The sequence below is a fragment of the Macrobrachium nipponense genome, chromosome 46, assembly GCF_015104395.2.
Source record: "Macrobrachium nipponense isolate FS-2020 chromosome 46, ASM1510439v2, whole genome shotgun sequence".
NCBI lineage: Eukaryota > Metazoa > Arthropoda > Malacostraca > Decapoda > Palaemonidae > Macrobrachium > Macrobrachium nipponense.
In genome coordinates this window covers 38,298,184-38,311,534 of record NC_061106.1, presented here as the reverse complement: position 1 = coordinate 38,311,534, position 13,351 = coordinate 38,298,184, and the positions used below count along the sequence as shown (strand labels likewise).

Genomic DNA, 13,351 nt, shown 5'->3' with positions numbered 1-13,351 from the left:
ATCTAGCTTTTAAACTAAACAGACAGTTAGATGACTGGCATTACATACAAAAACAGAATTTAAAAACAATCTTTCTAGACTGTCATTACGTAAAAAACATTACATACAAAAAATTTAGACAACCTTTTTAGACTGTCATTACATACAAAACAAAATTTAAAAACAACCTTTCTAGACTGTCGTTACATACAAAAAAATGTAAAAACAACCTTTCTAGGCTGTCATTACATACAAAAACAAAATTTAAAAACTTCCTTTCTAGTTACGGGAAATTTTAGGATAATTAGCTGTTAAATCATCGACCATTACATGACTGCCATTACACATTAAACGAGTGCAGAAAGGAAGGGATGCATGCAGTGAGCAATTAACAACTGGTCATTCACCGTAACACAAGCAGAAAATATATTTAAGCGCAGATGAAAGAATAAGCATCACTAGAATACCTGCTCTGAACTTCGAATTAAATTAAAAATGATGATTTACAGTTTGGTAATTCTATTTCATTTTTTTTGTACTGTCTTCACTCAATTTTAATGCTTTTTTAGAATGAAAACAACGATTTTTAATGCATTTAAAAAAAACGTAATGCTAATCCGACCTCGGATGAGGTTATCTCGTGATAGCAACACCAAAACCAAAATACTATTATTCACCAAAAAGTTTGAATGGTGAAAATCCTGGTGGATTTTCTTAACTATTTTTTCAGAAAAGTATTTTGGGAATTGTATTTTTTCTGGTACTTGTGATTATTCCAGAGTAACTTTGTTAACGGATCTCATTCCTGGACTTTCGAGTGAATTTTTAAGAATCCTTTTGCGACAGGTCATGAAAAGCCATTCATCCACTTGGTCTTCCTCGCTCATATCTTCAATGAACAATGCCAGGGCGTTGTTGCTAATGGTGTCATTTTCCACACACACGCTGCTTTGCCATAATAATTTATCCGAATCGCTTATTCTACTTGTTCTTTGATATTTTCCACGATTTTGTTCTTTATTAATTCTTTAATTCTTCGATCATCATCATCATCATCACCATTACCATTATCTCTGAGAGCAATTCCTTTATGAACGCCAGGGAAAGTGAAAGGGTCATATTCTGTAGAATATATATAGTAAGGTTACTAAGGATATAGATTCCTGATCAGAAGGAACAATGTGCTGTGAGAAACTTCTGGGGGCCTTTTCATAAATCCTTGACGCTGAGGATCATTTGGAACTTGGAAATGTATCATCATAAAACAATGGTTTCAGAATACATCCCCCCCTACCCCACCCCCCCCCCCAATTTTATTTCATAGATTGTATTTTTTGATATCTAGTATATTCATCGTCGGCAACGGCTTACTGCGTCATAACTCTGTTTCCTCATACTGATTTCTATGGTTATTTTATTTCTAAATTGTTTAAAGTTTAATATAGAATAGTTTTCGTTGTGATTTCGACTTGCATATTGCCTTTCAAGAAGTAATTACAGTTTCATTTTAATCCTCATTCCTTGTGTCTGTGGCTTTGTGAGTAAAATGGTTATGATTCTCCATTTGGAATTATATATATGACTTTGGAATTATATATGTGGAGGAAGAAAATAGGCATAAAAAATATCTCTAGGATTCTTACTCACGCTCGACAGCGGTATAGTCCTCTTTAAGTCGGTGTGGATTCCCTTTTGTGACACCTCCTCCCCCCCTTACCTCCTCTAAACTAACCTCCTCCCCCCTAACCTCCTCCCTTTCTCCCACCTCCCCTTCCACCCAAACACTCAAGTACTCTCTCTCCTTAACTCTTTAATCTGTCTACTTTTCTCGCAGCTGCCGATGGATTTTCTACACTTAACCTCCTCTCTCTTCTCTCTCTCTCTCTCTCTCTCGTCTCTCTCTCCTCTCTCTCTCTCTCTCTCTACTTGCGTCAGTGAGATCTGTAGTGTCATAATCTTTTTGTTCATCTAATGAACCTCGGTACATCACCACCTCTCCCCCGTCCCCGCCCCGTGTGAGTCAGTGAGCTCTTCTGTTTATTTATTTTTGTTTTTATTTAAAAGTTTGAATAAGAGGCCATTTTTCATATCAATTTCTATGTATGTTTTAAAACGTCTGTTTTGTTTTCGTAAAATTTGCTTGTTCGAAGACGAATTTTTTTTATGTATCCTAATTGGTAAAATATATATATATATATATATATATATATATATATATATATATAATATCAAATATATTTTGTTTTTTTTTTTTTTTTTTTTTTTTTTTTTTTTTTTTTTTTTTTAAGGGTGGCAATGGGGCAAATGTACTCGTGTAAGTGGTCCTCGGCTCCGACCTGTGTCATTAAGTTGTTTTACATTTCCGCATTTTTTTTTTCTACGGACCAATGCCATTTCTATTCCGTGTGGTGTAGGGAAGAAATTATTTGGCGTTTTTTTTTTTTCACTTTCGATTCAGCTCCATTTATTTGCATTCCATCTCATCACGAACGCTTCTTCGCCAGAAGGAGACCCTGACCCACCTACGGATGAGTACTATGTGCAAGAGAGGATTTTTACTCTCTCTCTCTCTCTCTCTCCAGGTTTTCTACTCCGAAAGCATAATATCTAGTAGTCGTAGAAATTCTCAAAGACGTGAGTCTCGTTCATTTGGCATGTCAGTTGCATCCTGAAGAGCGGAAGGGTTACACGTGCCTTTCTTTCCTTCGCTCTCTTTTCTCGCCGTGCAGGAGCAGCAGCAGCAGCAGCAAGCACGGCAGGGCAGGGGCGGTGGCGGACAGGCAAGGCCACGGGCAAGCAGGAGCAAATCGCTCTCTAGCTTCCACCTCAGTCGGTGGAGGAAGCTCGTAGTGAAACGCGGCGTCATTTACCCGTAGAGATTTGGCTGCTTTCTGTATTTTTGTGTAAAAGTGAGACATCTGCTGCTCTTTTCGTGTAGTATACCGATGTTAATCTTCCTTTCGAGAAACTGTGTTTAGTTTGAGATGTATAGTGTGGTGATGATTAGAGTTCTGTGGACCTTACCAGTGATGAGCATTGTGAAATATGTCCTTAAAATTTAAAGTAGACAGTGTATTTTGATATAAAGTACAGTATACAGAATTTCAGCATCACGTCGTTACTCCTTGTCATTTCTCGGAATGAAGTGTAGACTTGTTTACGTGTGTATAATAATGGCTACTATTTTTTTTATTTAGATATGTGGATTTTCAGCGTATTTTATTTTCGTACTACCGTATGGTATAATGTACATTAAGTCTGTTCTTATAGGAAATCCTATTGCAATCATGGTGGTCGCATTATTGATTAATATTGTTTTTTTTATTATTATTTCTTGTGAGTTACATTCAGTGCGTTTCATTCATAGCTGCAGCAGAAAATATCGATTATCATCCATTTGTCCAAGTAGCCTTTACTCTTAAGAATCTGGTATCGACTTCTTCCTCGGGATTACCGGATTTCTGTGCTGCTTGTTCCGTATTCCCTCATACTGAACGTGCTCTCTCTCTCTCTCTCTCTCTCTCTCTCTCTCTCTCTCTCTCTCTCTCTCTCTATATATATATATATATAAAATATATATATATATATATATTATTTATATATATAATATTGTAATGTATGTATGTAGATGTATCCTTATTGGGTATTATACATTATATATATATATATATTATATATATTATATATATATTGAAATATAATTTTATATATGGATATACATAATGGATTATGTATGTATGTATAGGTATATATATACAATACATACTATACGTATATATATTATTATATATATGATGTATAATATATATATATTATATATCGATATATATATAATAATATATATATATATATCTACATACAATGATGTGAATTATAATTTTACAAGGGTCATTTTGCCCGTGTATTTTCAGAAATCTCTTCTTGTGACTGTGTCGTATAATGATTGAGAATTTTCGAAACAAAAGTTATGTTAGAACCTGAAAAATAAAAGTATGTGAAATGTATACATGTGATTTCCATGAACTGCGCACATTGTCATCGCTGAATTTTATTTCCAGTTCCGAGTTAAGTGCAAAATCTCCAGCGATTAACAGTGAACGAGCTTCACTGGACGGGAAATTTCCGGTCGAGCATCATTTCATATCTGTTGCAAAGTTCATATTTACAATTTTACGGATGTCGTCCTTACGTTGTCATTCAATAAGGCCTGCTTTTAAGTGGCGGTGCCGAAAGAAAAATTGGGGGAAGTGGCCCAGATTGAGTATTGCACGCGGATTGTTGACGAATGACTGTATAATTGACTTCGGCGTTGTTTGCAAAAGTTCACGTGGAAAGAATTTTTTTTTTTTATCCAGCATGAAAGGGGGAGTTGAATTTAAAGCAATCACTTTATTTTTTTCCGACAGTGTCATATCCATTGTATCACATGTTCATTTTATAACGGTAAATATTTTTATTGTTAGTATTGCTGCTATTGTTAAGCGTTACATTTAAATCTCATGAGTCACTTTTCTTTTAAATTCTGTCCTGATCTTGGACGAATGAAACGAGATTAAATCATACATTTGGAGTCGGGTCTATTCGTGTTAATGCTACATAACAGCCATTCTTTTCTGCTCCGTTGGCTTTAGATATTATAAGGAATTTACAGAGCTTTGGTCTCAAATTGGAATGATAAGTGAACTGACGTTAAGAGACCAAAGTCCCAGATTATATAAGCGATCGGGTCCTGTTATATTTACGAAGTTCAGTGAGAGTGTAAAGTGCACCAAAGGTAGTTAGACAAATTTATATATATATATATATATAATATATAATATAGTAATATATATTAATATATTTAATTATATTTTATATATATCTGGAATAGAGAGGAGAGAGAGAGAGAGAGAAGGAGAGATGAGAGAGTCATTAAACTTCAATTGTCCAACAACCGGACATATCTTATTTGCGAGGGGCATCGTAGAAGAATACCGGGAATTCTTGCGGGAGGAGATAATTAACTATTCAGAACACTAAAATTTTCCGTATTGACGTCTCTCCATGGCGGAAGTCGCGGACAATGGCGCGGATTATGCTCACTTCATCGAAACGGATCCAAAAAGGGTAAATCTCAGGCTTGTGAATCATTGGTTGAGCATTGTCCCGTTTAATGCAGTACGAAGTATTGTTGATCTCTCTCTCTCTCTCTCTCTCTCTCTCTCTCTCTCATCTCGCTCAACTCTCTCTCTCTCTCATAACCAAAGCTAATTCTCTCTTTCTCATACAAAGCTTAATCTCTCTCTCTCTCTCTCTCTCTCTCTCTCTCTCTCTCTCTCTCTCTCATAGGAAAGCTAATTCACACACACACACACACAAATCACTGCCAACGAATCACTGATACCTCGTATGGCAACGGTTGAAAGTCAGACCCTGTTACCCTATATGTGAATAATTAGAGAACGTAATACTGACTACGTAATATTCCGCAATATGGCTTCTGTTACACACAGGTTATAGAAATGGCCTTTGTGTTATGATGCGGGAAGAGCGACCTTGAAATTGTGGGGAGAGGTTTACCTTTGAATGGCTTCCTTTGGCCTGTATTCGACGCAGATTTTCGTCTTTCGTTTGTACCGTTCATGGAGCGATTTCGTATTGTTCATCGAGAGGTTTGGGTTCAAAGACCTTGCTGTATCTTTTGTCTTTTTCAAATGATTGCATAATGTCATTTCGTGCGGCGTTATTTGCCTTGATGTGATCGCGTGTGCGCAATGGTTTATATAAATATGCAGTTACGCAAGAGCTTTTTTTTTCTTTAAGCAAGTCATGATGGCGTGTTTCTAGCTGTGTACTAATATCAGCGAATGATATCTAATAAGCGGTGATAATAAGAAAATAAAAGGTAAGTATTTCCCAGTAGAGGATAGAAGCCCTGAGTCGTCATCCGTCACAAAGTTTAAAATTATCAAGATGAAGCCTCATCACCCAGGAGGAGTTTCGAGAAAGTGTCAACGGGTGAAATGATGGGGTATGGGGAAGTCGGGGTTTTGGGGTTTTGGGGGTGGTGTGGGGGGTGAAGGTACGGGGCCACGAGGCCATTAGTGTAGGAGAGGATGATGATTGAGTGGGGACTGAGAGAATCGCCCCCCCCCCCCCCCCCCCCCCCCCCCACCCCTCCTCCGGGAGACCCTTGCGATCCAGAGTAGGATTTACAAGTAGTTCGGTCCTTGTGGGAGTCTCTTGCCTCCGTTTGGTTTTTCTGACATTTGTCACAGGTATGGAATGAAGGCGCTGTTTTAGTTTGCTGTCTACGCCATATTTTCTAGAAGCCATTAGTTTTGGGTGGTGTTTCGTATAGCTTTATCATTTTTTTTTCAAGTGTGCAAATTCCATTTGTGTTTGGTGTGAAATTTTACCTGAGCGCTTCTGGATACCTGACATAAGTGATATGAAAAACCAGAACAGGGTTCAGGATGAGTTATCAGTCAAGAAGCTTTGAACCCTGTCATCAAGATGTTTCTTCAGTGAACGTTGAAAGTAATGTCTGTAGCCTTCGAGTGCAATTTTGAGAGGTGTTATTGAGGGTAACGTGAAATGTGTCAGTTTTTCTTGAAAAATGTTAGTGGGAATGCATGTCTTCAAGCTGGGTTAAATGAAACTCCCAACGTAGAATTTGAGGAAAACAGGGTCATATTTTTCAAAAGCAAACGAGGAAACGTCATCAACAATAGTTTTCATGGAAAGGCGGACCTGGAATACAAGAGATGAGCTTTCCAGGATTACGGTGGAAGAAAGGATATATAGAAACTCCTTTCTCTGTAATTTATGCATACACGTACAATTGTACGTGTTCGTACTTTTGTTTATCTTTTTGCACGCATTTGCTCATCAAAAACACTTTCAATTGTTTATAGGTTTCGCATTAATGAGTGTTCAACTGTAGTTATTATCACTTCATTTCAGATGACAGTGCAATATCTAATAATGGATGTAATTTAGGCCGTTCAAAGTTATTACAAAAGTCACATAGCTGAACTCCATGTATCAGATATAAAGAGGTAATTTACAAAGTCAAATTTCTGTGATTTACCTTCAGTACAACGAACAGTCGAAAGTAACTATACTCCGTTTTTTTTTATCTGTCCATCTGCCTGGGGTGTTTTTGTATGGTAACACTGCGTCCCGGGCTTTAGATAGTTACATTCAGCTTACATTCAACGATTATAATAATATCCTATTTCGAATATTACGGTGTAATTCGCATACAGTAAATTATTAAACACTTTTTCAGTTGCAAATGTACACCCAGATATCGTTTTATTTACCTAAAACTTACAATTAGCGTAACTATCTAAAGCCCGGGACGCAGTGTTACCATACAAAATACCACAGGCGGATGGACAGATGAAAAAAAACAGAGTATAGTGTGGTTATTCTTTGAGTATGTACACAAATTAGGTTTCTCTTGCTGGCCATATTGCTTACTCACAACGCTGTTATTAACGCTTCTATAAAATTAAAGGGCCATATTTGCAAGTGCCGTCTTTGAAATTCATATATGTTGAAGGTTTCTGTGGTATTTCCTCGTTTTTCCTAGTCGCCATTGTTATTTTTCCCTCACATCTGGCATTTTGGTCAACTGTTGACACTTTCGTCTGCTCTTGCGTGATTTAAAGGATACGAACATTTTTTATGACATGCCGTTTTTCATGGCCTATTTTCATGTTTTAGAAGGCATTGTTGCCTCAGTAATTTAATATCGTTTTGTAGCAAAATGCAAGACTAGACGAAATAGGCAATGAAATATCCAGAGTCAGTTCTTGGATGTGAACAATACCAGGAACAGACTGTTAGAATGACTTGCATTTACAGTTGTGGGAGCATTTATGTAAACACACTGTGTTCTTATTTTCCCTGTGAAATATTCAACATTCGTGGAGAGGGAGAATGTGGGCGTTTTCATAGCACGAGTTTGTCTGTTGAGCACAAAAGATAGGAAGAGAGACCAGAACGGGTTTCCACATGACTTCGTTTTATGTTCCCGTCGTCATGTATCGTCACTGATCCCAGGTGTCTTTGTCAAGAGCGATGAAAACTGGAACTTTTCGTGCAGGCGCTTTTGAAGGTGATATGATGCTGGGAACTGCGTGCGTGTTTATTGTGGAGCATGGTGGAAAGGCTACTGGAAATGACAGAAAACATTGTCTTTATTCAAACGAAATCCTGCGCGTCCATCTAAATAATCATGAGAGTTCTTAATGTTATGTCAACCATTAAAAGCGGATACTGACTGCTGTGAAGAATTGGAGACTGCTTGGCAAAGGAGTAGGTGTCAGAGAGAGAGAGAGAGAGAGAGAGTGTTGAGGCGCCACAAGGAGAGAATTGATGAAAATTGACAATTCAGTGGAATAATCCTCTTGAATTAAGGACCAGAACGTCGTCGTTATATAACCGGCGCTTGGGGAGGGGTCTTGCAGATCGTAAGATTAAAGTAATGTTTGCTGGAGGTTGTGAATTTCTTCTTGTTAGGAAGATCAAATCTTCTTACTCGCCTCCCAGATAATCACGGCGCCAAAATAACTTATTCTTCTCTGAGTTCAGAATATTATTCTCAAATGCAGTAACAAATGTCTTACTCTTGGTAAATCTCTCAGCTTTAAGAAAAGTATCCTTTTTCTGAAGATCGCAGCTTGAGCTCACTGACTTGAAGATCTGTACTTGGAAAGAGTAATTTTCTTATTATGTTCGCGAAGAAAGTCATATTTTTCATCTCCTCACATTGTTTTCGCGTCTTGTGACTGTCGGTTTGAAGCGAGAGATCGTAAGATGATCTGATGACAGATTTAAATAAAAGATTAGACGCCCAAGTGCCGTTTCGTTCAGCCGATCACGAATTAGAACTCACGAGTGCATTTGAAGAAGACGCTGCACTCTTAACTATTGTAGTTATTCAGAGTTCTGTCTTGGACAGACTCGGTCTGAAATCGCGAAGGCGCCACTTCGGGGTTTGTGTTTAAGAATGTCCTTTTCATCTTTTGACGGTTTGTTGGGCGTGATAAGACCATTTTGCGGTTTTCGAAATTAAGATTGATGGAGACCTCTTGAGCTCAAGCACTGATGTTTCTGCGGTATTCTGTGGTCGTCTTATGTAACTTGGTACAGAGTGGATTGTTGCAGGGTATACAATTGATACTGCATTCTATTCAAGGTGAGATAGATATATGGAGGTCTTCAAGAGTCAGCCACTTGACTTAAAGACCCCTTTGCAACTGAATACTAATTTTAAAACTTTTAAGTGCACGAATGCAAAGTGAAGAAACGTGATCTGAGGTTTATCGGAGTAAAAGGAAAAAAAAAGGGCCCATAAGTAATTCTGTGTTATGAGAGTTCGTACTAAAAATTATAAACTGAAAATACGTTTTCTGCTGAAACTCATGAACCCTTACTCTGGGTAAGATTAAGTCCATTTATCAGATATCAGATTTTTCATCTCTCTCTCTCTCTCTCTCTCTCTCTCTCTCTCTCTCTCTCTGGTTTGGGATATGTCATGTAGAGAGTCCTGCGTACAAGGCCACGTGACCTGCAAGAGTAGTATATATATATATAATATATATATTATATATATATAGATATATATATATATATATACATATATATATATATATATATAATATATATTCTTGTTTTTCGAAGATTTAGGTGTTAGTGTAAACGTAAAAATAAGAAAAAATTAAGATAGTTCTCCTTTAATCACTATAGTCTGAATAACATTATTAGATTTGTAATTTTAGCAAGCATTCTATTTTTCTGAAAAATACTATTTTAAGGGAACTTTAATACTTTTTCAAGTATTAAGTAAATATTTCTTCCAAAATTACGAGATAACAGGTGACCTACTAATTGATATTGGTGATTAAAATTGTCAGTGTTGCCTCAACATATTGGCTCCTCTGTTCTTTTCAGTCGAATATGTATAATAGAGAGTCGAAATTGAAATATAGTCGAATGTAATCATCCCGATGGAATCGCTCGTTACGTAGATTAAAAGTCATCATGTTCAATGGCAGGCTTCTGAGTGCTTTCAGGGGAATTCTATTGAATTTTCATAGATTACTGACCATTCATACTTTTCCCCCATTAAAGAACGCTTGCCATTGTCAACATCGTCCCACGCGTCGTCTAAATGTAGATTTTCTTTCGTTAAATGTCGCATGATATGCGCTATAAAATTTTGTGCCGCTGGGAATAAACTTGAAAGTCTAACGAAAGAGAAAGATTCAAAGAACCAAAGTCTGGATCACATGATCGCTGCTGTTACAATAGAAGTGCATTATTATTTTCCTTATTACCCACGTGATAGCGTGAAGGCAGAGACCCCGCCATTAAAGTCGAAATAACGGCGCCAATTGTTGAGTGATTCAGCTGATTAGTTAAGTGTCACGTTGAAAAAGCTACGTCTCTCGGTGTTCCATCTCGTACGCGAGTCGTCCTTCTTCTTCTTCTTCTTCTTCTTCCTTCTTCTTCTTCTTCTTCTTCTTCTTCTTCGTGTGACTGTAGAGTTGTCGCTCTGTGTTTTATACTTCCCATGAGATGTGTTTAGCCTCGTCGCTATTTTACGCATTTGGGAGTTATCTTTTGGGTATTGTAAAATTTGATCCTGTGGTAGGGGTGTAAGAATACTGCCACCGTAGGTCCTGCGTGTCGTGACAGGCGACTAAAAGGACAGCTGCTACCTTGCAGGTGTACTTTTTAGTAAAAGGCTAGGCCCACTGCCAATAACTGTGGAAACTGCTGCCTTGCAGTCTTACTTTTTAGTAAAAAGCTAGCCCCGTCGCCGATAATTGTGGAAACTGCTGCCTTGCAGTCTTACTTTTTAGTAAAAGGCTAAGCCCACTGCTAATAATTGTGGAAACTGCTGCCTTGCAGGTGTAATTTTTAGTAAAAGGCAAGACCAACTGATGATAACTGTGGAAACTGCTGCCTTGCAGGTGAACTTTTTAGTAAAAGGCTAGGCCCACTGCTGATAACTGTCGTTGGTGACAGCAAGGGCATGCTGACGTAAAAAAAACCCCTTTGCCAAACAATAAACCAAGACTGATGATGCCTTTGATAGAAGGCAGTGGAGAAGACGCATCAGGCAACCGACCCCTTAATGTAGGGATAACGGTGGGAAAGAAGAAGAATAAGAATGGGTGTGTGTATATATATATATATATATATATATATATATATATATATATATATATATATATATATAAAGGATGCTTTAATGGGCCAAAGATAAGCGTAGAGAGACTGAGAAAGAATGAGAGAAACACCCGTTTTCCTCTTAAAAGCGAGATGGAGAACGCTTAGTCTAAGGAGAAGTTACCGCGACCTTTCAGTAGAATGTCCCCGGCCTTCCAAGAAACCTAATCTGGGCATAAAATTCGTGTAAGCTATGGTCCTGGAGGAAGAAGAAGTAGAAGAAGAAGAAGAAGAAGAAGAAGAGGGAGAGAAGCAGGCAGGCAGGCAGGCTCTTGACATTTCTCCCGCGAAGTAAAGAAAAGACCCAATGTATTCTCGAATTTACGTGGAATGGTTAGTGCCTTTGCTTGTCGCGAGGGAGAAATACCAGAGAGGAAGGGATGGCCATTTTATTACTGCTGGTGATGGATATAATATGACATCGACTGTCAGTTTGGTGCCTTCCGTTCATTGTGTAAAAGGATGTAATAATCAACTATTATCCTGTGATGTGAAATGGTGAAGTGCTTACGCATATGTGTATAAGTTGTATATATATATATAGGATATATATATATATATATATATATATATATATATATATATATATATATATATATATATATATATATGAGACTTCCTAGAGTAACATCTGTAGCATTCTTAAAATAAATCTAAAAGATGGAAAAGACGAGTCGTCTTACCATTTCCCTTGCGCTGATCTGGAGCTTCAAAGTCCATAGTGTAGTGGATGTTTTAAATGTCTGCAAATGACCTTTGTATTAATTCTCAAATGAAATATCGCTACAAAAGGCTGTCTCTTATTTAAGAGGGTATTTGTAACATTTATAAGTTTATTTTGTACATTGCACCGTTGACTTTAAGAAGACGAAAAGGGGATTTTTATTGTCTGTTTACATTTTAATCATTCGATTGGTTTTACTTAAGAATATAAGCTTGTTTAAGTAACGCGCGATAGGTGGTAATCGTTTAAGGCGATTATATTTAAAGTTGAGAGAACAATTCAGATGCGGTTCTGAACGTTATATAAGTTTGTGATAGCTAATAGCAATGAAGATTCATTTGTTCTAAAATGAGGTGCTATGTGTGTGTGTGTGTGTGTATGTATATTATTATATATATATATATATATATATATTATAAATATATATATATATATATAATATATATATATATATATATATATAAAACATGGCAGTTTGTAACTGCACGTCACAACATACAAAAAGAGAATACAATTAACGATGTGTAGATAAATTTCGTATTAGTCCATTACCAATTTGCCTGGCCGAATTTAGAGATGAATGAAACTTTGTATTTATTTAGCACAATCAATAGCCGTGATTTGCAACTGCAGGTGACCCAGGATGACTGAGAATAAAATTATATTTTTTTAAAATTTACGTTCATAAATATTAGGATACAAAAATAAAATCGTTCAAAAATGAAAGTGTTCACAAGATTGCAATTGAACTTATTTTGTTAGAGAGAGAGAGAGAGAGAGAGAGAGAGAGAGATAGAGAGAGAGAGAGAGAGAGAGAGAGAGAGAGAGAGGTGGCTGAGGGGGAGGGGGGGAGGGGGACCAGGAAGGCATGCAATTTGCATGGAAAACCAAGAATAAATGTTGACAATATAGATTGTTTGTTTGCTACTGCCCTGTGGAACAGGTGTAGTGTACAGCTGCTGTCGCAGCGATGTTGATGAATTATTAAAAGGGGGGAAAAGAGGCGTCCTCGGTCAGTTTGGGTCCTGTGGGATGCTGCTCTCTCTCTCTCTCTCTCTCTCTCTCTCTCTCTCTCTCTCTCTCTCTCTCTCTCTCTCTCTCTCCTTGTCACACTCTCTTCTCTCTTTTACTTACTTTACTTTAAATTTATTGTTATTCACTTGTTCAACTTTATTATAATCTCGTCTCTCCTCTCTCTCCTCTTCTTCTCGTTCTCTCTCTCTCTCATCTTTTACTTTACTTTAAATGTTGTATTCACTTTTTTCAACTTATTTATAATTCCTCTCTCGTCTCCTCTCTCAATCGTTCCTCATTCCTCTCCTCTCTCTCCGTCTCTCCTCTCTCCTCTCTCTCTTTTCTTTACTTTACTTTAATGTATGTATTCACTTTTTCAACTTTAATTTATAATCTCTCTCTCTC

General features: G+C 37.2%; 1 protein-coding gene across 4 annotated transcripts in view; it reads left to right on the top strand.

The window, feature by feature from the left end:
* Nucleotides 1-13,351, top strand: part of LOC135214922 (ATP-binding cassette sub-family G member 1-like) — a 354,258-nt gene that overhangs the window by 266,046 nt on the left and 74,861 nt on the right. Inside the window, exon 1 of one of the 4 annotated variants that reach the window (XM_064249396.1) lies at nt 2,789-2,888. The exons of the other annotated variants lie outside the window; for them this stretch is intronic. The gene's annotated coding sequence lies outside the window, so the exon portion shown is untranslated. Of the gene's footprint in view, nt 1-2,788; nt 2,889-13,351 lie in introns of those variants that run through there. 4 annotated transcript variants of the gene reach the window in all.